The sequence below is a fragment of the Carassius carassius genome, chromosome 47, assembly GCF_963082965.1.
Source record: "Carassius carassius chromosome 47, fCarCar2.1, whole genome shotgun sequence".
Lineage (NCBI taxonomy): Eukaryota > Metazoa > Chordata > Actinopteri > Cypriniformes > Cyprinidae > Carassius > Carassius carassius.
In genome coordinates this window covers 9,465,135-9,490,820 of record NC_081801.1, presented here as the reverse complement: position 1 = coordinate 9,490,820, position 25,686 = coordinate 9,465,135, and the positions used below count along the sequence as shown (strand labels likewise).

The 25,686-nt window shown below is 38.4% G+C and overlaps 1 long non-coding RNA gene across 1 annotated transcript; it reads right to left on the bottom strand.

Moving 5' to 3' along the window:
* Positions 1 to 426: 426 nt before the first annotated feature.
* On the bottom strand, positions 427 to 3,008 carry LOC132130543 (uncharacterized). The gene is made up of 3 exons (XR_009428730.1): positions 2,884 to 3,008; positions 1,386 to 1,442; positions 427 to 648 (listed from the first exon to the last, which is right to left on the bottom strand). It is a non-coding gene; the product is annotated as an uncharacterized LOC132130543 (long non-coding RNA).
* Positions 3,009 to 25,686: the final 22,678 nt, after the last annotated feature.

Sequence of the window (25,686 nt, the reverse complement as noted above, 5' to 3'; positions counted from 1 at the left end):
CATACACAAAGAAATGCTAAATTTAAATTGACAACCTCAGATTTTTAACCACTAAGCTAAGTCACCCATAACTGATCATTTAATGGAATTATGAATAATTAACTATTAACCAGTTCCATTTCAGATTTTGACTATATTCTGCAAACACAGAAAATGAAGTGACTTTTCTATGGCATATCAAAAGGCACTTATGCCTCATCATGCCAGTCTAATGCCTCTTTGATTGTACCTCACATTGGATTTTAAATAATGACAAATGACGCACTTTTACAAACTGCCTGAGGAGCATTTTTAGAGAAGCGAGCCCAATTTAATGCCATGAGGTGTTAATGGATTGATTCTCCTAATCTGTTCAACTACACTGCTTGTCAGTGTGGGGCAGCTGAATTGTCTTAAGAAAGCCTGGTGTGCTGTGTGTTAACCAATTTCACGGCCATCTGTCATGCACAGTTAAACTTTGCGCTGCCGTGTTGAGGGGAGGGAGAGCCCTGCAGAAACAGGAGGAGGAGAGGAAGGGACGGGAAAGCCGCTCTGTCGCTGGGGCCGGGCAGAATGGATCATACAGCAGGGCTGTGTAGCTGTCCTCAAGTTCATTCAGAGCACTGCAACCAGACCAGTGACTTTTCTTCCCAGCTAATTATGTGGAAACTGCAAAGACAATAAAGCATCTGGTGGTCTTTCTTCCTAGTTTCAATTTTTCTCAATATTGTGACAGGCTAATGCATTGTGTCTGACTCAGCCATCCCAGCAGGGGATTGAGTGAAAGGCAGGGTCAGGAGAGAGCAAATAGATGAATTTATAACTTTGCCTTTTTACATTAAAATAGCTAGATTGTTTCACTGGGACCCACTCCGCCCCCTCTCGCTGTTCCTCAACAGAGACCGAAACTCTGTCTGAAAACATGTTTTATCTGTGCCACCCAAACTGAGTCTGGCCTTCCCCTTTCTGAGAGGCCTGGGTCACCACTGTTGGCCAGCCTCCCCTATTCCTGCAAAACCTCCTGACACAGAGCCAGTGAAAAGAGAAGAGACCCGGTTCAGACATATCTGTGCCGAAGAAAGAGAATGAGTGAGGAGACAGAAAAAAATACTTTTCTTTGGAATCAAAGATTAATCTTTAACCTGATTTTGTTTTCTTATTGCACTGATTATGAACAAAAAGTAATTCATGCATTATGTTGTACAATGTACAAAGTATTATACAGAAATGTTGATGCATGCTTCCTTCAGCAATTCCCTAAATTATTCACTTCAGAATGGCATATTTTGCTGCGGCATGTTTGCATACAACAGCTACTTCCCTAGATGTTACACCATTTGAAATGTAGACAGCTTTCTAGACTATAATGGAAGCATTCTTGTTTTGTTGCGTCACTCATGTGTGACGTGCGCTGCGTAGACCCTTGTGACTCTGTTATGAAGAAGATAGGTTTTCAGTAGTACCTGTCAAGCAAAAATCCCAGTAAATCCATTACATAAATAGAAAAATTATTTGAAAAAAGCAATAAGTATGGTTAGTGATCTATGGCAAAAATGAGAGAATTTCCAGTCATGTGACTGAAGTATAACTACATTTAAGTTCATTCATAACGTGCATGTATTTTAATGCCGTGTAAATCTAGGTTTTTGTGATGTTATTAAAAAGCTGCTGTGAATTCTGTTGAAAATGACATCAGAGTAATATAACGTATTATTATTATGCTGATGCAAATTTTAAAAGTAACAGGTTACCTTCAGAAAACATTTAAGTAATAGAAATACATTTACTAAAAGTAATAGAATAGAAGTTATAGCTAACATCCAATGCTTGTTAATGATATTAAACAACAATTTTCTGAATTTGAAAAATTTAACACCAGTGATCTGACAACAATCGTTGTTTGCCAGAAAACTTATAAGGGGCTCAGCAAGCAGACACCCAATAGCAGGATACCCTTCTAGTGGTGAGAGAATCTTCCACCCTGTACACCCGAGCATCCACAAGTCACTGCTCATCTTCAAGAACCCTCCATTCCCCCTTTTTCCACCTTAATTAAATGTGCACTTCATTAATGTAAATTGAGGGGCTTTAATGCCCTTGTTGAAATTCTGAAGAAAGTGCTGTGGCCTTGCGAAATGCTCAGGCATCATTGCAAATTAGATTAGGGACCAAGAAAGGCAGTAAAATTAGAATGATAATGGTTGATATGGCTGCCTGACAGGCATGACTATTCAAGGATCAATGGGACGTAGAATGCCTAGCGAAAGCCCACTCTCAGAGGCTTGGACCCACGTCAGCCTACAGATGTGCCTTTTGGAAGCACTTTAAATTAGTTTAATTTGGTAAATGGTAGGGATTTAGATGCTCTTAGCCTGCCTATAACAAGACAAGAATACATTGAAATGCTTTGCTATTCTTTTAGCATTTAGCATTTTTTTTAATAGCATTTTCATCCATATCTCATGCCTGGACTTTAGAATGAACCCTTTTCCCAAGCTGCTTTTCATTCCACTTAATCCTGTTAAGAACGGGAATGGGGGTTGATTTTATTCAAACAACAAATCTCATTAAACACCCCAATTACAAGGTAATTTTGATTAAAAACCAATGGCTGAAGAGCTAAAGATGTTTCCTTCTAACTTAAGATTCAAAGCTGTTTGGGAGATCTCAGCCTGTCCCTGTCAAAAGCTGCTAAAGCATTACGTCCAACCTGAAGTTCATGGTTTTAAATATATAAACAGTGGCAGAAACCCACTAACACGTCTGAAAACAAATTGTCACTGATTCAATGAGGAGAGAAAAAAAACCTCTGGAAGCTGGCCACATTGGGCTGCTTTGTGCATAAGGACAGCTGCTGTGAATTCGACCCCAATTCTTTTCCATAATCTGACATCACTGACTTACTTTGTTTACTCTCTTGGTAAACAGCAGAAGCGCTGTGGTGTGCTGTTGAAAAGAGAGAAGCATGCTTGAGCTGATGGGGCCTGGTCAGAGGAAGTGACTTTTGACTAGTTTGGTCTTTAGCAACTTAGGAAATGCAAAGAGAGGGATTACACAGAGATCTGCTGCACTGTTAGGCAATGGAAGATGCACTTAGCCTGAACAGTGACTATACTGCACCAACTAAAATGCATGCATGCAAAGAAATAAATAAATATAAACAAATTCAGGGACTATGTTAAAATGTGGTGAATGAGCAGGACTGTTTAACAACTGTAATATTGTGTTTTGACAACATTCTGTTGATTGTGACTGAATATGTATTTACATTTTTGTAATGTAAAGGTGATTATTCACCTTATTTTTAACGTAAGAGTGGACACAGCCATTTGTAACTTCAATGTACAAGACATGTTTGGTTTCATCTGCTTCCAGTTATTTTTAGCTGTATACAAAACAGCTTGGTATGTTGCTTGATGTTGCAAACCAGAAGTCCTGCACATTAGAGAAAATGGCATATTTCCATGTTTAAAAATAAGGTGAATTAATAGCTGTGGTGATGTACTATGTCCAAACTGTTGAAAAAAAAATCTAGTTAAAATATATATATAGTTTATAATATATATATATATATATAATATATATAATATAATACTTATATAATATATAATATATAATACTTGCTTATATGAAATTAATTTATATTTGTATGAAAATGATGGAAACAAAATATACACAAAATCTTTTCAACATTATACATGTGTGTGCGCATGTGTTGAAAATAATATAAATGTGTGTGTGTATATACATAAAATAAATGTTTCTTGTAAACATTTTTATATTCAACATTTAATATTACGTCACCTGAGGGCAAATCCCTAGCCGAATCCTTCTTTACAAAGAAAGCAACAAATGCCCAGAGAATCCCCATTAATATTCCCAGTATCACCTCATAGAGGGAGGTCTTCATGAACAAAGCAAGCTCATTTATCGGGCAGAAGGTCAGCACACGAGATAGAATACACACTATAGTATAGAATGCTTACGAGCAAAGGATAAACACAGGTGTCAAACCACTTGCAGACAACCCAGAAATACCAAACTGACCGTAAAAATGCAATTAATGTATATCAAACATGAATCTCGGGATGAGCTAGTTAATCTGATCATGGAAACTGACGCTTACCTCACTATCGTCAGAGTTCTTCCGGTGTCCTGATTCTGTTCACCTCCATCTTCCTATTCACCTCCATTATATAAACATACGAACTCGTGAGTGAAACAAAATAAGCGATGCTACTTAACTACAAAACTCACAATGTTCAATAAGAGTATTTTCGAGCAAAATCAATATCAAACACACTTTCTCCCACGAGTGAAATCGGTCTTTTCGGACGGTTCATTTAAAGGAACAGATAAAAAATGATTATCCAATGTCTGTCTTATTTTTAGTTAAGGCTATTAGGCTAATAGGCTATTTACATAATGTAATATTAAGTTTTTTGGTTCAGATATAAAAATCTGTTCTGATAACTACATGATAACATGTGTAATTAAAACAGCTGTAGTATTCAAGAAATAAAAAAATAAAATAAAAATAAAAAAATAATAGGCTACACCATGAAAGGTATTATGTTAGTTATTTTTTTTGTTAGTTACAGTTTCAAAGTATGTTCTCTAGTCTAGTATCATATTATCGGCATCGTCAAGACAATAAACTAATTTATTCTGAAAATGCAATTAAATAAATGGTAAAACTGACCCAGTGTGTGTATAATTAAGATAATAGATTAAAATAATATAGTAAGAAACATCAGTCAGCGATATCAAGCAGCAAAAGGAGCTGTTTTGTACAGCTAAAAATAGCTGGAGGCGGATGACACCGAAAGGCAGACACATTATTGCATACTTTGCAACTTTGTTTCCTTGAGCTTTTCTCTGTATGAAATCTTGTATTTGATCTTCATTCAGTCCATTGTTGTAACGGTTTATTATCGCTGTGTACTAATATCCTGATAGCTGACTAGCATATCCTAAAAAATTGCTGTGACTACCCAGAATGCAATGCGCAGTGAGGTAGTTTCCCAAGCTCTATAGCCTGGCAGGTCTAAAAGGGCAGCAGAAAGCTAATGAGGCTCCTATGGGAAGTGAAGCCCCTGTGGCTGACTCTGTAATTAATCAGCTTCCCCTCTGATTATGGTGTCCATCAACAAGAGACACACTGCTGTTTGCTTTAACAGGAATAGGCTTGGAATTGGACACACGTATGTGAAGTCTTTAATTGATGTTTCCAGTGCTGGAAGCATTGAATCACTACAGGTAAAGGCAGGTTTTTGCAGTTGTAACTATTGGAACTATTATGTGAATAGTTGATGAAATAAGATAATGATGAATAAAAATGAATATATTTGACACAAAAATCTTTCATTTTCAAGCTTTTTGATTGACTGTACAATTATTCCTTTATTACATCTTGGCCATCCCTTACCCATCCCCCTATAGGACTCTCTTCAGCAAGGATGCATGTCCTCCATGGGGTGGGATCAATGTTAAAATGTGGAATTAGTCATTCTAAATCATGCAGCAGTGGTCGAAGGGATGGTCTCCGAAAATCATTAGACAATCATGTATTCCTATTGATTTATTTAAAGTACCTGGACTGAAAGCAGATTAAACAGCAAGTTAAAGGAAGCTAATGCTGATTAAATGGCAGTGGGCTAGGAGGTCCTTGGGGTATGTTTTTCTCCTAATCAGTAGGAAACAATACTGCTGCAATCACAGGTCTATTAAGGGCACTTTACTTGGCATATTTATGTATTTCAAATACTGGAGCGCACATTAAATTGAGTTTATTCACAGCAACTTTAAAAAAAAAACAGATCATATTTCAGTATCACAATAAAGAATTATTACCTAATACTGTATGTTTTCAGACATATGTTTCCATTTTAAAAAGTAAGAATTCAGAATGCATCAAATAATCAATTTTCAAAAGTTTTTGTATAAATAAATTTGTATTCTAAGCATCGACACAAAATGGATGGAAATATAAAATAAAAGGTCCAAGTAATGTTAATACTCACGATGTACATTATAAGATATGATATAACAAAATAGCACTAAAATACTAACTTTTTAAGTAGTTTAAATACTAACGTCTAATAATTGGACATGAATATGAAATGATTGGTCTTGTCGGAATGCAGATCAGAGCAGTGGTTGAAACAAATGTCAGTCTTCATATAACATCACTGTATTGGGCTGAAGTTTAGGCATAATGTAACACCCCTAGAAGTGAAGCAGGTGTTTTGAAACAGCTGTGAGTCAACAGTGTCTTCTTTCTTGTATGGGATCTGTCCTCTACACTGCCTCCAAACCACACATCTTTGTCTGAGTCAAACAGAGCAAATACAGCCTTGTTTGAACATTTTCTTTCCTCCAGTCCTTTTCTTTTGACACATCTTAATATATAAGTTCAGGTATTGGTCGACTTTTATAATACGTTTTTACTATGGATTTCTGACATTGTACAAAATATACATGCAAGATAATGTCAATATTGCATCAAAACAATATGTCTTCGGAGAAGTACAAGAAAAGCAGACATATATTTATATATATATACAGTCGTTGCCAAAAGTTTTGAGAATTACATAAATATTAGTTTTCAAAAAGTTTGCTGCTAAACTGCTTTTAGATCTTTGTTTCAGTTGTTTCTGTGATGTACTGAAATATAATTACAAGCACTTCATACGTTTCAAAGGCTTTTATCGACAATTACATGACATTTATGCAAAGAGTCAGTATTTGCAGTGTTGGCCCTTCTTTTTCAGAACCTCTGCAATTCGACTGAACATGCTCTCAATCAACTTCTGGGCCAAATCCTGACTGATAGCAACCCATTCTTTCATAATCACTTCTTGGAGTTTGTCAGAATTAGTGGGTTTTTGTTTGTCCACCCGCCTCTTGAGAATTGACCACAAGTTCTCAATGGGATTAAGATCTGGGGAGTTTCAAGGCCATGGACCCAAAATTTCAACATTCTGGTCCCCGAGCCACTTAGTTATCACTTTTGCCTTATGGCACGGTGCTCCATCGTGCTGGAAAATGCATTGTTCTTGAAAGTGAAAGTGAAGTGACATTCAGCCAAGTATGGTGACCCATACTCAGAATTTGTGCTCTGCATTTAACCCATCCGAAATGCACACACACAGAGCAGTGAACACACACACACACTGTGAGCACACACCCGGAGCAGTTTTCTTCACCAAACTGTTGTTGGATTGTTGGAAGAAGTTGCTGTTGGAGGATGTTTTGGTACCATTCTTTATTCATGGCTGTGTTTTTGGGCAGAATTGTAAGTGAGCCCACTCCCTTGGATGAGAAGCAACCCCACACATGAATGGTGTCAGGATGCTTTACTGTTGGCATGACACAGGACTGATGGTAGCGCTCACCTTTTCTTCTCCGGACAAGCCTTTTTCCAGATGCCCCAAACAATCGGAAAGGGGCTTCATCAGAGAATATGACTTTGCCCCAGTCCTCAGCAGTCCATTCACTATGCTTTCTGCAGAAGATCAATCTGTCCCTGATGTTTTTTTTGGAGAGAAGTGGCTTCTTTGCTGCCCTTCTTGACACCAGGCCATCTTCCAAAAGTCTTCGCCTCACTATGCGTGCCGATGCACTCACACCTGCCTGCTGCCATTCCTGAGCAAGCTCTGCACTGGTGGCACTCTGATCCCGCAGCTGAATCCTCTTTAGGAGACGATCCTGGCGCTTGCTGGACTTTCTTGGACGCCCTGAAGCCTTCTTTACAAGAATTGAACCTCTTTCCTTGAAGTTCTTGATGATCCTATAAATTGTTGATTTAGGTGCAATCTTAGTAGCCACAATATCCTTGCCTGTGAAGCCATTTTTATGCAATGCAATGATGGCTGCACGCGTTTCTTTGCAGGTCACCATGGTTAACAATGGAAGAACAATGATTTCAAGCATCACCCTCCTTTTAACATTTCAAGTCTGCCATTCTAACCCAATCATCCTGACATAATGATCTCCAGCCTTGTGCTCGTCAACATTCTCACCTGAGTTAACAAGACGATTACTGAAATGATCTCAGCAGGTCCTTTAATGACAGCAATGAAAGGCAGTGGAAAGGTTTTTTTGGGATTAAGTTAATTTTCATGGCAAAGAAGGGCTATGCAATTCATCTGATCACTCTTCATAACATTCTGGAGTATATGCAAATTGCTATTATAAAAACTTAAGCAGCAACATATATATATATATATATATGTACCTGTATGTATGTATGTATTCAAATAAAATGTTATTTGGTTAATGTATATAAAACAAAATGTCACGCTGTCTGGTCTCTGTTTCCCTGAGTCTCCACTAGTGGTCTCACTTTCCCATAGGCACCTCACCGTAGGCACTACAATTCCCACAAAGCCTTGTCCCTTCATCACAGTAATTGCACTCCTGTTAATTGCACTCAGGTGTCTTCACTTGTTAGTCATTATCCTCCCTTTATTTACCAGTACTTTTCTGTTTGTCTGGCGTGGAGTCCTTTCATTCCGTCACCCAGTTTCCTCGCCTTCTGAGTTTCCTTGTCTTCCGAGTTTCCTGTTCCATTCCCTGTTTGTTTGTTTGGATTGATCTTTGGTTCTGACCCTTGCTTGTTGGATTCTGATTTGGATTACCCAAATAAACCCACACTGCGATTGGATCTCTCGTCTCCTGCATTTCACTGGGTCGTCGATCGTAACAGAAGGACTCCATCAATGTCGAGATCCAGTGGTGTGGGACTTCATTCCTGTTCCCCAGCCAGTATGGTGGAGCGGAGGGCAAAATATTTCAAATTAACCACCCTCCGCCAAGAGGGCAATGAGGTAGGTGCCATGGCACAAATGTTCTGGTCTCTAGCTGAGGGGATGGGATATAATGATGCGGCCCTAAAGGACACTTTCAACACCGGGCTGGATGACCCGGTTCCACAAATTGAAATGGAGCAGTTGGACGCCTATAATTTCTGGGAGTTTGTATTGTATTTACAACATCGGTCTCCCTGGAATACCCCAGCCACACCTGTCACTCCCGGCGGGATGGTCGATTCTAGACCGGGGTCTACAGACAGGAGGACCGCCAGCCCAGCGCCACTGCACAAGATGGCCACCAGCCCAGTGCCACAGCACAAGGTGGTCGCCAGCCCAGCGCCACGATGCAAGATGGCTGCCAGCCCAGCGCGACAGCACAAGGTGGTCGCCAGTCCAGCGTCACAGCGCAGGATGGCCGCCAGCCCAGCACCACAGCACAAGATGGCCACCAGCCCAGCACCACTGCCCAAGATGGCCGCCAGCCCAGCGCCACAGCACAAGATGGCCGCAAGCCCAGTGCCACTGCCCAAGATGGCCACCGGCCCAGCGTCACTGCCCAAGATGGCTGCTGGCCCAGTGCCACTGCCCAGGATGACCGCCGGCCCAGCGCCACTGCCCAAGATGGCCGCCGGTCCAGAGTCATGGCACAAGATGGCTGCTTGTCCAGCGCTTCTGCACAGGATGACAGCCAAAGTTGACCCTCCAGAGTCGATTCAGGTTCCCGTTGACCTTCCAGAGTCGAGTCAGGTTCCCGTTGATCTTCCAGAGTCGAGTCAGGTTCCCGTTGACCTTCCAGAGTCGAGTCAAGTCACCGTTGACCTTCCAGAGTCAGGGCTAGTCACGTTGACCTTCCAGAGTCAGGGCTAGTCACCGTTGACCTTCCAGAGTCAGGGCCAGTCACCGTTGACCTTCCAGAGTCAGGGCCAGTCACCGTTGACCTTCCATAGTCAGGGCCAGTCACCATTGATCTTCCAGAGTCAGGGCTAGTCACCGTTGACACTCCAGAGTCAGGGCTAGTCACTGTTGATACTCCAGAGTCAGGGCTAGTCACTGTTGACACTCCAGAGTCAAGTCAAGTCACCGGTGATCTTCATGGGCAAGGTCAAGTCACTGGTGTTCTTCATGGACAAAGGCAAGTCACCATTGATCGTCATGAACAAATGCAAGTCACCAATGATCTTAATGAGCAGAGTCAGGTCACCAATGATCTTCATGAGCAGAGTCAAGTCACCATTGATATTCATGGACAAAGGCAAGTCACCATTGATATTCATGGACAAAGGCAAGTCACCATTGATCTTCATGAGCAGAGTCAGGTCACCAATTATCTTCATGAGCAGAGTCAAGTCACCAATGATCTTTATGAGCAGAGTCAAGTCATCATTGATCTTCCTGAATCCAGTCTAAACTCTGCAAAACTACCAGAGCCTCTCCACGTCTCTGCGGAACTACCAGAGTCTCTCCACGTCTCTGCGAAACTACCAGAGTCTCTCCACGTCTCTGCGGAACTACCAGAGCCTCTCCACGCCTCTGCGGAACTACCAGAGCCTCTCCACGCCTCTGCGGAACTACCAGAGCCTCTCCTCGTCTCGGCTGAACTACCAGAGCCTCTCCTCTTCTCTGTGGAACTTCTAGGGTCTCGTCACGTCTCAGCCGAACTCTCTGAGCACTCTACTGATCCTGTCGGGGCCACGGAGGCCACCCTTAACTTGCTCATGTTCTCTGTTTCAGATTTGCCTAACCAGACTTGCTCTCCTGTCTCATCGATTCCAATGTTGTGGTCTTCTGCGCCGCCTAGGTGGCCCTCTGCCTCGACCGCATGGATATTGTGGTCTTCTGCGCCGCCCTGGTGGGCTTCTGTCCCGACCACATGGATGTGGTGGTCTTCTGCGCCGCCCTGGTGGGCTTCTGTCTCGACCTCACGGATGTGGTGGTCTTCTGCGCTGCCCGGGTGGGCTTCTGTCTCGACCACACAGATGTGGTGGTCTTCTGCGCCGCTCTGGTGGGTTTCTGTCTCGACCGCACGGATGTGGTAGTCTTCTGTGCCGCCCGGGTGGGCTTCTGTCTCGACCATATGGATGTGGTGGTCTTCTGCGCCGCCCGGGTGGGCTTCTGTCTCGACCACACGGATGTGGTGGTCTTCTGTGCCACCCGGGTGGGATTCTGTCTCGACCGCACAGATGTGGTGGTCTTCTGCGCCGCCCTGGTGGGCCTCTGTCTTGACCGCACGGATGCGGTGGTCTTCTGCGCCGCCCTGGTGGGCTTCTGTCTTGACCGCAGGGCTCCAATTCCACCTTGCTCCTCTCCGGATTCCTGCCCTGTCAGTTCGGCCCTGGGGACTGAACGTTATGTCCTTCCTGGACTTGTGTTTTGTTGTTGTTTTGTTTTTGTTTTGTGCTCTTCTTCTCTCTGTTTCCATCTATGGACCTGGCCCTCCGTCCCTCCCCCTGATCCTCCGCCGGTCCACCTCCCACCTGGGCTCCTTGTTTTTGTTCTTCTCTCTGTTTCCCTCTATGGACCTGGCCCTCCGTCCCTCCCCCTGATCCTCCACCGGTCCACCTCCCTCCTGGGCTCCTTGTTTTTGTTTTATGCATTTCTTGTCTCTGTTTCCCCATTTTACCTGGCCCTCTGGCCCTCCGTCCCTCCCCCTGGTCCTCCGCCGCTCCACCTCCCTCCTGGCATCTGTGTTCCTTGGTCTCTTCTTGGGTTCGGGTGGAGCATCTGGTAGCTGCTCCGTGGAGGAGGGGGTAATGTCACGCTGTCTAGTCTCTGTTTACCTGAGTCTCCACTAGTGGTCTCACTTCTCCATAGGCACCTCACCGTAGGCACTACAATTCCCACAAAGCCTTGTCCCTTCATCACAGTAATTGCACTCCTGTTAATTGCACTCAGGTGTCTTCACTCGTTAGTCATTATCCTCCCTTTATTTACCAGTCCTTTTCTGTTTGTCTGCCATGGAGTCCTTTCATTCCGTCACCCAGTTTGCTCGCCTTCCGAGTTTCCTGTTCCATTCCCTGTTTGTTTGTTTGGATTGATCTTTGGTTCTGACCCTTGCTTGTTGGATTCTGATTTGGATTCCCCATTAAATACCACACTGCGTTTGGATCTCTCGTCTCCTGTGTTTCTCTGGGTTCTGATTGTAACACAAAATAAGTGCGATTTTTTTTTTTTTTTTTTTGAAGTTTAGTTCACATTGTGACCCAAAACTATGGTAAATGGTTGCAGACAGCAAGAAAAAATAATGTTGGATGCACATAATAAAATGCCATATTATGCATTTTGTTGGGTTCATGGTTATTAAAAAATAATAATAATCTGATTTTGAGCACATTTCTGTTACTGTCTTTTATTGACAATTTTGCCACTGTCTTAGGTTGCCACTTGATGTTTATTGTAAAATCTCGATTATAAAGCAAAACCAGCTGTGATCCACTGACATAAAACCAGCATGCCATCTAAGGATAATTTCAGGTTATGTAGTTCAGCATTGAACAATCTGAAAAGTCATTTGTCTGTTTTTCCCACAAAACAGATGTCCACATTCAAGTCGACCATGAAAAAACCAGAACAAAGCAAAAAGTCAATTCAGCCTGAATAAAACCTGAGGTAACAAAGAAAAATCACATCATTTTGAGAGAAAGAGAGAGGTTCTGCACACAGAGAGGCTATAGCAGGATTTGATATAGCATGGTTATGCTTGAAATCAACTCTGAAGCACAGCCTGCTTGTGTCAAGCCTTTGCACAAAGATCAATACTTGTTCAGTACAAACATACAAAATAAAAGCCTGTTCATGGGCCGGCTTTTTTCATGCCTTGAGGATCTACATTGACAGTGGGCTTCATGTGGAGGGTAATCAATGAGGCAAAGGGTTGAGATCTACTGATTTACTTCTTCTGTGGGTTGATTAGGCTTTAGGGACATTTGAAGCAAGCAGAAATCATTACAGCAGAATGTGTAATCCATAACAACATCAGCTCCGGAAAGATTTGGATGTGATTCGACTGGTGCATGCATAAATCACCATCCGAGCTGAAGGAATTCGGCTTGTGCTGTTTGTAAAGTAAGTAAGCCGAGTTAAAGATGGAACTGATGGATTTGAGATGGTTCAGTTTCAAGCTATTTAATGTAATACAATTATTGTAATTCTATGCAATTATTTTAATTGTTATTTTAAATAATAATGAATAGTTTCACATACTACTTAATTATTGGAAGGAAAAGATTGATTAATATTTAATTATATTATTAATAATTGATAATAGATTTACACAAGACTTTTTTTTGACAAATTTTAAAGAAATATTATGAGGTAAAATTAATTAGAAATATAATAATAAATATTTATATAATGTGTATTTATCTTAATTTGAAATAAAATATATATATATTTCACATTCTATTTCGTATTCATTTTACATATTTATTTAATTTTCAAAACTTTTCAAAAAAAAAAGTTTATTTGCAGCTTTAAATCAGATTGTGAATGTCAGATTTTTTGGTGTGATCTTAGACTTTTTGGACATCACTGTAAATTTCATCTAAATAAATCTGAAATCAATCAATCCATCAATCAACCAATCATTTATTTATAAAGCACCTTAAAAATGACAGTATACCAAAGTATCCCATTGTCTAGGGGCCACAACTGAAAATGCTAGATCACCTCTACTTAAGACGTGTACGTGGAACCTTGAGCATAATCTGCGAGTTAGATCTTAGCGATCTTGAGAAGGATTTAATAACTAACAGATCCTTTAAAATCAAGATCAAAGCTTTTCAAAGCAGCTAATGTTAAATCCAAGTTGTTGGCTTGACTCTCTGGTTTTAATTTGCCTTCTATGCCCTTTTGTTGACAAAGGTAAACTGATGACAGTTTAGAAAAGCCAGCACTCAGCCATGTGGAAAAGAAGAAAAAAAGATGTGTTGACCCTTCCGAGATTGAATTTAGCACAGGGCTGGATAGCAGCAGTTGCAGACATGATGGATTATTGTAATGACCACCTCCACAGCCTTTTTGTCATGTTTAAATGGCAATAAATTTAAGCAGAAAGCACAAACCATGTGTTTGATGTGTAAGTAAAATGCACTTCATCAACCATGCGCATATTAAAGTATTGCCAAATTGGGTGGGTTTATGTTTAATCTTTATTAATGTTTATTCAGTGTTAAGTGAAAAACATTATAAAAATGTGACATTCCTAACCTGTTAATTCAGTCATACTACATATTTTTGCCTCCAGTTCATTTTAGATTACAACATGAAATATATTTTTTTTCAGGTTACCTCCCAAAATATTTTTTATAGTGATTGGTCAGGTTGTTTTTACCCTCTAATGAATATTGTAAGGGCCCAATGAGATAACTAAAGCATGAGGAAGACATCAGCTTTAGTTTAGCTTTAACGCAGTGTTTGCTAATGGATGATTTTTCATGTGCTGAGCATTGTGGATGAGGAGCTGATACTGAGTGCCTTTCTGTGAGAAGCACTGCATTTGCTGTCGTTTAAGAATCTCCTGGTCGATACGTTTGGGAGTGCAGAGGTATGAGTCTCTGCTGGCCTTATCTCCTGCCCTCCTCCCTCTTAAAACTGGTGATTGAGTGCTGGATATTAGACCCTCAGGCCACCACATACACACACATCACACTCTCACTCACACACACACACACAGACACATCACACATATATTACCCAGGTTGAGAGTGATGGCCAGTTCCCACATAACTCATGAGGAACTAGAAACGGAAAGTGGGAACATCTAGTTTTGAGACAATCACATAAAGTTTGTTATTGAACTTATTAAACCATATATATATTTGGCCTATGAATGTTGCAAGTAAAGTCAAGTATATTAATTTCTTTAGTAAATAACAGCAGTTAAATAAAGGTACCACATGAAGTTTAAAGCTTCACCATTGTACAAAAGCAGGATGACAGGGGGATGGAACAAAAGAGACAAGATCATCTATTCGGTGATGGACAGAGTGCCCAGGCAGGGGCAAACAGTCTATAACAGCATGTAAATGAAGTAGCCTGTGCCAACACACCGGCTCTGTCTCTTTATCATGAATAAATATTGGTGGTTCTCACCAGCTTGCTGTCTGACAAAGCCTTGTGCAACACCGCATTCCAAGCACCCTGTTGCTACACTGGATGTTTTTATAAAGGTGGAAAAACCCTGTGATTGCTTTATCAAGGAACAGGTTAGATGGTAAACACAAAGTCATTAACCATTGACCCTAATGAATTTCAGGCCATGCAGGAGTAAACCACCTGACCATCTGATTGTTTGGCAAAGGGATTTCCAGGAGCTTCAGTTGGGTTAAGAAAAAAAATATTCTTATTTATTATACTTTAACTTTCTTTAAAAAATAAATAATAATAAAAAAACTTTACAAAACATGTTTTTGAAGAAGTTGTTTTATATTTACTACATTGTTAAAATAAAAAAGTGGGTCTGCTAACATTTTTCAATGGAAGTGAGATGACATTATCTAAAAGTGAACAGTTAATGAACAGTAACAAAGATTAACAAATACTGTAACAAATGTGTTGCTCATTGATAGTTGATGTTACATAACTATATCTAATGTGACCTTATTTTAAAGTGTTACCCAGTTATTTGAATTGTAATAATATTTCACAATATTACTTTTTTATTGTATTCTTAATCAAATAAATACAGCCTTGGTGAGCATAATTTTTTTTTCATATAAACATAATTTTTTTTTTTACTGACTCCAAACTTTCAAACAGTAGTGTATTCATGTCATGTTTTCAGTTTATATTAGAGGTTATTTTTGATTGGTTTCCAGCTCTGTTCATATTTGTGTTTGGTTCCTTACCTGTTTGTTTCCATGGTTACTGATTAATTTGAATCCTCAGTTCAGGTGTCTCTAGTTTGGTTCTTCCTTTGTTCTGATATATTTAAGCCCTTAGTTTTCCCCAAGTTCTTTGTCTGGTATTATGTTTGCGTATAGTTGTGTTTTGTTCACTCCTGTGCTTTTCTTGTTGACTATTATTATACAACTCTTGGTTTTGTATTTTGCTCCTTTGTTGTGTGCTTCATTCTACACAGCCTGTGACAATTAATTTCTTATTCAATGCAAAACAAATAAATCCTGCAATGTCCTATTTTATGTTAATACTTTTGCATATAGATTGGTTTACAGTTTACACAATCCATTGTAATATTAATAAAAGTAAACTTAGTTTCTAATGACATTATTTTTAAACATTTATTTTTAATTGCCATTTAGGCTGCTATATTAGATCGCCACTTGATGTCCAACATCAAATCTGTGTCCTGAAGGAAAACCAGTTGAACACTACTAGACTTTAACCGTATTATATTTTATGAGGCTTGGCAACACAAGATCTTTTCAAATAAAGAGGCAGTGGACTAGGGTAGCCCTATAAGGACTAGCAAGATTGCTAAATGTGACCAAAACAGGCAGCCATCTCCAGACCTGATTTGAAGAAGTGTCTCTAGTGACAGAGAGCTGTCTCCTTCATGCTCCGCTATAAATGGTTCCACTGTCAGGGAGAATGGGTGGAATAAACTTCACTCTCCAATCCCCTGGCCCATTTAAACAGCAGATGAAAAGGTGGAGGGACAGGCAATAGATGTTACTCCTTTTTCATTCGCCGCTCGGCAGCTGATAAACAAAACAGCGAATATCCAGTGCATTTTCAGACAGCCGCTTTTCACCTGTCACTCCACATAAAGAGACAAGCTGGGATTTTCACATGGCACTTTCTCTATTGCTGTCATTCACACAGCAGCCTGCCAAATGAGGCTGTATTTATCATCTTGCAAGGCCCTCTTGCTCTCTCTTTCTCACTTTCTGTTTCTCTCTTTCTATGTCTCCGATGGCATAGTGACACAAGATTAATTCCAGTCAGCTGCTGAAAATAATTATTGCATTATGGGAACAGTGATCATTATTTAGAACATGATTAAATATGTCTGCATCTATTGACTCGAGGCCCCTTGATTTAAGTATTTATTTAGTCAATAGTCTAATGTAAATGATGTAATTAATTAAAGATAGTGGTGTCGGGTTGTTAGTGAGAGGAACCAGGCGTGCCACTTTGTGCCGCTTGCTCTGACAGATGTGAGAGGAGGTTTCGGAGCAGTTCGGGGAATTTTCCTCAGCCCCCAGATCTATTTCCTTATCTGTCGTACCTCCGCCCTGTATATAGGCTCTACATCTCTCTTTCTTTTCACTGCTGCCATTACAACTGATATACTTCTGACAATAACACTCAGTCCTCATTCATTCTTAAAACTGAGATTAGTACAGGGCACATTTTAGCTCCCTGGCAGTGTAACAAGACGAGGCTGAGGGATGGAGAAACAGGCTGAGCGTCAAAAGGGACATGTTCTCATTTGCAGCTGGGTAAAAATGAATGTTTTTCAAATGAAGCTCGATGAGCATGAGTAGATTTTTTTCTCTGGTGTTTCATCTGAAAGGTAGAAATTGCTCTTGAAGGCTGTCACCATGAACATTTATAGGTGAATTCTACTAAGGGGATCTTGAAGAACAGGAATATATAAAAAAAAGTAACCATAATATATATATAGTTTAGTAACACTAAGTTTAGCAAGTATATTTTTGTGTTTATTTATTTATAATTTATATATAAAACTAAAATATAAATAATATTAACATATTTTAAATTGACATCATATATATGTAATGATAGATAGATGTAATAACTGTCTATTACATTAATATATCTATATATTATCATCCACCTATATATGTACTGTATGTATTTCTCATATATCTTATTCTATTATCTATATCTTTTTAAATTCTATATTCAATTTATCTATAACAGATTAACAAAAAATACAGTAACTGTAATGTATCACTATATTTTAATTATTTTATTATATGGATCATTACTGTATTATATGTAATATATTCTCTTATTTATCTTAATCTGTGATCTATATTTTCTGAATACATATATATTATATAATCGTGTGCGTGTGTGTACACACACACACACACACACACACACGCACACAATATAAATATGCATCATACATTATATTTTAAAAAATTTTAAATTACATTGAATGTAAATGTAAACTCCAACTATAACTGTTTTACCTTGTAACCCTTCTGAAGCATAACTTTATATTAGGCTACTTTTTACAATTAATTCAAAATAACTCAAATTAGAAAAGGCACCCATTTGGTAGAATGGCCCAGAAGGATGACTGATTTGTTTACTCCCCCTGAAGAAAATCGTTCTCCTCTGTACCGCCCTGTTCTCCCTCTCCCTGCGGAGTGCTTCATGACTACATCCCTCCCAGAAGGATCATTCGGTCAGCCGCCAGTCTCACTGGGATGCTGGGGGTCACGTAGTGTCCCTTGTCATGCCCGAGTGAAGTGATTTCCATTTTAATGTCACACTTCTAATCTCTCAAAGATGCAATGTACAAGACACAAAGGCTTTAAGTGGTCTTCATATATCACTCATTCCCAGTGCTTTCACTCAGGTAATCATCACAATTGCTCTCCATATCTCAATATCTGCAATAAGAGTCCTGCCCGGCCATGGCTTACAGCCTCAGAGGAGACTAAAATTTGTAGGACATCATCCAGTCCCCTCCTCCACGTGCGTTTCGTGCCACATGGGGACTGAAATAAGTGAACCCCATCCATTTAGCTGTGTCAATATTCTGCTCATTTGGGATTCCTTTAATGGATCCATATCCTGCTAAGATGTTATTCACTGACCCTAATGATAATGACACTCTGACTGCAATAATCATAAAAATTTTGGCAATAAAAAGTCACATTTTAAATGCTTTGTGCTATCCAATGGAAAAAGCCAAGAATGTGTTAATAAACAAAAAATGTCTAAAATTAATCAACCCTGTTAAACCTCAATATGCATCTTCATGCATTTCCTCCTATCCTATCAAAAAGTAATCTAATATTATATGCAGAGTATATGTTTGCAGTAAAGCCAGCATAGTAAAAACCACCACAAGCCCATCTGGAGCACGATCAAGCTGTGTGGCAATACACACTGTGTCCGGGTTACTGCTCATCTGGCACACGGCACACCATCATTTTTCCCTGTCACGGACAGAGGGGGGAGGAATTTGCGGAGGAACCCCACCGTGGAATGTTTATATTTCATAAACAAAATGATGGTTTCACCATTGGCTGGGATGGGTGGTTCCAGTTGCTGAATTTCTCCTATGCCTGACGCAGATTATTAATGCGCTCGAGTAACTGTTAATTTCACTTTGGGGGAATGATTTATGGGCAGCCTAAGAAGAGAAGCATAATCTAATTGAGATCAGAATAGCTGTTTCTCTCGTAGCCACGGCAGTCCCATCCAGATGGGGCACTATGATTAATGCCTAATGAGCAAATAATCCATGAAATTAATATAAAACCATTTTTTAACAACACGGCTCACTTTAGGAATAAATAAATAAATTGAGACAGAAGTGTTTCTTTATTCTTCGTGTGTGAGTGGTTGTAATCAAACCGTGGAAAAGGTTTTCATTCGGTTAAGAAATTGGATTGTTTGCTTCCCCAGTTTACAAAGAAAAAAAACACAAGAAAAGTGAGATTTGATGGTAGGGTGGACATAAAATGTGATGGCTGGAACAATTACATACGCATTTAAATATCAATATTTCAAACATCATCACAGCCAACTAGAAAATAATCAAAACAAAATTACTGGTGGTGAAACAAATTATTTTGTGTGAATGTCTGCCAGTGGCTGCGTGTCAATTGAAAAAGACACTTGACGTGGCACTGGGGTTTTAACTTCGAATTGGATCCAATTACATTAGACACCTTAACAGAGGTTTCAGATTAAAAGTATAGGGAATAATAAGCAATAAGAGCCACAGATAAACAGCTTCTTTAAGTTAAAATGCTGAATACAGTCTGCAAAATTAAACTTAGAACCAACTATGATGCATTCGATTGCACTTAAAAAGATTTATGTATATATAAAAGAGTATTATAATGATGGAACAGATCCTGGATCAGAAATATCTGATGTTTTGTCAGAAAGATCCATATTAATAAATGCTGACACCTTTCTTAGCTATTGTCCATATTGATTTTTCAGGATGGTTTAATCAGTGAGCACTATAACATACTTTAGCAGTACCTTTAGCTGGGCAGCTTGACCAAAAATCATTGAAAGTCCTTTTTTAATGCTTCATTACTGAAATGGCCGGCTCACATCATTCAGCCGGGTTGCTAATGAGGTGAAGTGTGAATTTAGGTCAACAAAAAAGACCCCCTTATGCAATTACGTAAGGTTATTTATTTGCCTAACAGCAGTTTAACCCATGCTGACCAGCACTGTTTACATTTCATATGCAGTTTTTCCCATTTATGCAGCTGGATTGTTGCATTTCACGACTGAGGTGTGAGTTTCCAAGAGTTTCACATTTGATTTTGTGGTTCAGTTAGTGTTATTTTCTACTAATGTATGAAAACATTAGTTTTAAAAATACTTATAATTTTAAATTGATTTACTTTTTGCATTTAATCATACAAACCATAAAGCATAATTTTTTTTGCATAATCACAAATCATTTAATTGTCCAAGCTGTCATCAATCTGAAACGCAATATCATTTCATTCAGGTAAGCAGCATCCAGAGAAGAAAGACTTCAATTCACTCTGAGAGCTGGGCTGCTCTTTCCACTCCATAAACACCTAAGAATTAGATTGGACACACTTTAATTCATTGGCTATAAATTGGTGAGACTTTGAGGTCACCCGCCTTTACTGAGCTATTATAATGTGCCATTGAGTGACCTCTTTGAGAAACATATATATAACAAAACAACTTGCCTGTTGCTTTGTTGAGGGTGAGGAACTGTACAACACAGACACCCCTGCCTATATTATTCACAACAGATAATTCAGGAACACTGAATTATTAAAACACTTTATCGCTTTCAGGGTCAAATATATTGAGTCTGTCAGGGTGTGTGTGGGTGGAAGCAGAGACCGATTGTCTTTTTCACATTTGTTTTACATTTCTGCATGCTCTTAAGTGTGTTCTCTGTCTCTTATTGGTCGCTTAAAGGATTGTAAAATGTAAAAACTAATAGGGACGGTTTTCTCCTCCAGATCTAGCAAATGTGCATGAACCTGCTGGAAATGTGTACTGTGGCTGTTAATATTGCAACATATCAAATAATGTACCGTTTTAATAGATTGTTGATTGTTACAAGAAAATAAAGATAGCTGTATGCTGATTTTGAATCTGATTTGTATCCAAGTATCCTGAGATCCTGCATGCATGTGTGCTTGGTAAGATTTTGCAGAAAAATTTGTAAAATCAGGATTTTAGTACTAACTTAATTTGCCCCCATCTGCTGTTTAGAATTTAAAATTCTTTAGCTAATGGTAACCTCATTACTGATCTTCAATCTCCAAATCTACCTAGTACATCAGCACTGCTCTCCACACTTTCTGCTTATATCAGCCTCTGGAATTAGGTTGAGAGTCATAAACTCGACTGCTGTAAAAGAGGTAAAACAAATAAAAGCTGATTAGCCAAGAAAATCAAGTAAAGGTACATTTCAGAACATACTTGACAAGATTGAGCTGCTGACTTTTTTTATGCCTTTTATTTACATTTTGGGTTGTGCGTTCTCTCAATTATCATTTTCATTTCAGTTTAATAAAAGAAAATTCATATTATATTATATTATATTATATTATATTATATTATATTATATTATATTATATTATATTATATTATATTATATTATATTATATTATATTATATTATATTATATTATATTATATTATATTATATTATATTATATTATATTATATTATATTATATTATATTATATTATATTACAATTTTGTTATTGTTATGTCTCCCAATAGGAATATAAAGCCTTGGCTGCTTGGGTGGGGAGTGGATCAGGGTTCTTTTAAGTGGTTGGGCTGCTGTGAGACAAATTGCTACAAATTGTGAATTTTCCATTTTAGAGGATTACAAAGAGGCCCCATTGAGCCGCTCTCTACAGCACACACACAAGAGCAGCAGGAAACCAGAGCAAAGCTTAATGAACAATGAAGCTGAGGGAATTATCTGAGTGACAGCCAGCTTCTTTTCAGCATGAGATCTCAAGAAAACTCTTAAGATACTGATCCTTTTTAAGGAGGAAGGTGCTGCTTATTGCAACAATGTTTGGGAGAATTTTTTTATCAACAATCTTTGTTTTTCAAAAAATAAATAAATAACATATTTGACTAAGTGAAAATCATTTAAAAATTTTAAATAAATTAATTTGAAAAGCAAAGAACAAAACCTGCACACTATCTCTGCAAAAAAAATTATAAAAAAAAATAAAATTAAAAATTATTTATTTAATGACTACGTTTCGGTCACATTACCTTCATCAGGATTTTTTTTTAGGTGTGTGGAGTTTAACTGTTTAAAATAAATGACTTTAAAAATTATGATTTTCTTATTTTTTTAAGTTTAGTTTTTAAAAATCTTTCAGTTGCACTTTCATGTGGTTTCTCAGCTAAGGTCCAGATATAAAACAGTAAATAAACTAATAACTTACCGTGCAACAAAATCCAGATTTTTCATATTTGTTTGTGCTTTGGTCCAGAGAAGGTTAATATTTACTCTCACAGTTGTCCCACAGGCCTTCAAGACCTGACCTTGCTTGAGAACAGACACAACTTGTGTTGTCTACAAGTGAGAGGTGAGAGAGAGGCAAGACCCAGGAGAGCTTGATTTATGGCTGTGCTCCCCTGAAAATGGTCTTTTATGTACCTAATCCTGCCTGGGAAAGTTGGTATACATGACAGAAAGTTGTCAGTTCCATCAGATAGGGTGAGCAAAACAAGGCTCAAATTGTTATTTTTTTCTCTTTGTCAACTTGCTCCGGGACTATAATGCTATTTTCCCATGCTCACCAAGGCCCTGTTTGTTTAGCAATGTCACAATTGGGTGTTAATGCGTCTTTAGTTATGTAACCCCTGTCTGTTGAGGAGCAAGAGCCTCTGCGTTTCCTCTCTCAATCCTGGACTGTTTCAGAGAGGGGAAATTAAGACAGTGTACTGTGAAGTCAGAAAGTGACAGTCCAGGAATCAAATGCTCTTTACACTGTGACAGGGAAGAATCTGACAGATCCCATGTGGCAGCTGCTCTCTATGCCTTGTAAATGACTGGCACATCAGGACGTTTGGCCTATTATTATCGCATTTGCAATAAATACACACTGACTGTTCATCATCCTTGTACATATAACATGGCTACACACTGTATAATTAAACATTTGGACGTTAAGTATTGTTTTGAGTTAAATTATTTTATAATTTTACCTGTAATATTTTACGTTCCACTTAAAGGGTTAGTTCACCGAAAAATGTAAATTATTTCATTAATAACTCACCCTCATGTCGTTCCAAACCCGTAAGACCTCCGTTTATCTTTGGAACACAGTTTAAGATATTTTAGATTTAGTCCGAGAGCTCTCAGTCCCTCCATTGAAGCTTTGTGTACGATATACTGTCCATGTCCAGAAAGGTAAGAAAAACATCATCAAAGTAGTCCATGTGACATCATAGGGTCAGTTAGAATTTGTTGAAGCATCGAAAATACAGTTTGGTCCAAAAATAACAAAAATTACGACTTTATTCAGCATTGTCTTCTCTTCCGGGTCTGTTCTGTGCACATTCACAAACTGCAGTGACACTGCTGACGTGTTATCTTTGTTATTGGTGCACCAGAAAACACTTCAGCAGCATCGTATGTCACCAGCGTTGTGAACGCACTCACAACAGACCCGGAAGAGAAGACAATGCTGAATAAAGTCGTATTTTTTGTTATTTTTGGACCAAACTGTATTTTCGATGCTTCAACAAATTCTAACTGACCCTATGATGTCACATGGACTACTTTGATTATGTTTTTGTTACCTTTCTGGACATGGACAGTATACCGTACACACAGTTTCAATATAGGGACAGAAAGTAACATATTAAATTAAACATGAAATGTTGTGTTTTTTATTAACATTCTGTGTTTTTTTATTGTTTTTGTTTAAAACAAAATGTCAGCACAAAGGTCCACCCCAAAACTACACATCAGTAAACAAATTATACAAAAATGTCTGAATAAGAATAATTCATTCAAAGAAGTCTTATTTCATCAACCGAGTCCAAAATCAACTACTGAGTTCAGTTGATATTGATGTCTACTTTTGAGCTCTAAATTATGGTGTAACGGAAACAGGAATGTTCATACATAATCGATATCTTTTTTTGGCTCAGGAGCTTGACACAGCCTTTCGAATCTAAGCTTTTGACCCCTGGCCACTGTGGTACAGCTGATGGTGTTTGAGGAGAACGTAAAGGGGCTCATTTCAGATGGAATCATTCCACGTGTAAACAATGATTCTGATGCCTCATCCAGATTCTCCTCACACACTTAGAGGCAGCAGATCCTGGCCTCATTACTGCAGCCAGTTTGACGATCATGTCCTGAGCCAGAGGGACTTGACATTTTGCCCTCTTCCACGAAGATAACTTCTTACTATCGTCTTTAATATAGAGTCATCCAGACAATATTTTATCATTGGTGCATTAGATAACCAATTGACAAAATGAAGGATATCTAAAGACTTGTGATTTGCACATTCAAAAAGCATGTATAATTTCTTAGTATGTTTCCTAAATTGTTGATTTAACTTCAATTCATTTAAAATACAAAAACCATGTATTTATTTTGATTTTATATTTGAAAAGGAACTCATGTGCATGAACCTCTTCAATCTAAACAATGGTTTTCCCTGAAATGTCTTTCTTTTGGCCTTGTCAGAGTTGTCTGTTTGACCTTGCAATATCCATTGCAAACCAACAATGTCTATTTAGCAAGAACCCATGGTTTGTGTTTGTTTTATTGACTGGCCACAGACCAGAGTTGTACCTCCTTAGAGTTAAATGGGTTTTCATTTTTTATTGGCAGGCCACTGACAGAGGTGTTTTATTGAAGCTCTTTAGAGTTTAACAGCTCGGGGCATCAATGTGTGCTAAAGAGACACCTATAAAATCAAACAAAATGAAGTAAAATAAAAATGAGATGAGAAACAACTCAAACTTAATGGGAAGTAAAAAATTAGAACCATTAACCTCAGGTGATTGAATGGTAGCAATGGCCTGTTTAGTTTTATCTTTATCATGCTCAAGCAACATTTTTGTCTTTTTTTAGATCTCATTGGTTTACAAGCTGTTTCAATATTTTCTGCTTCACATTATCAGCAGACAAAGTTGATAACACTGTTTTGGTCCTTTTAAATAGACCCAGCTAATAAAACTATGTTTGAAGAACGATTTTTATGTAACCATCATGTAACATTCAAAACGTCTAGTTTTTTTTAATGTTTTAAAGCATTATGTATTGGTTATACATAAAGAAAAGAAAACTTTATAATTTTGCAAACATTTTAGGAACATTACTTTTTTTTTCTAAACATTTTGAAACAAGTAGTCACATGAAAAAAAGAAAATATTCGATGAATGATTTTGAGAACATTATAAAAGATCAGATAACTTTGAACGAACCATTTATTAACATTACTGGAAGAACGTTTGTTTAGAATCTCGCCAGAATGTTAGCCGAAAGTCATGTTTTCTGTTAGCTGGGGAGCTTGTGGATAAGCATTTCCCTGAAAAGGTTATTGACCGTACTAATCTGAACAGGATTTAAGTGCACAAAACCCACATTTTTTGTTTGCAAGAAGAGCATTTATATACTGCTTCCAATATTCAGTGACAGCAATAGTGACAAATGTATCTATGAAAAATAAAGAGGCACGAATAGGATCATAGCCTGTTGAACTTGAGGT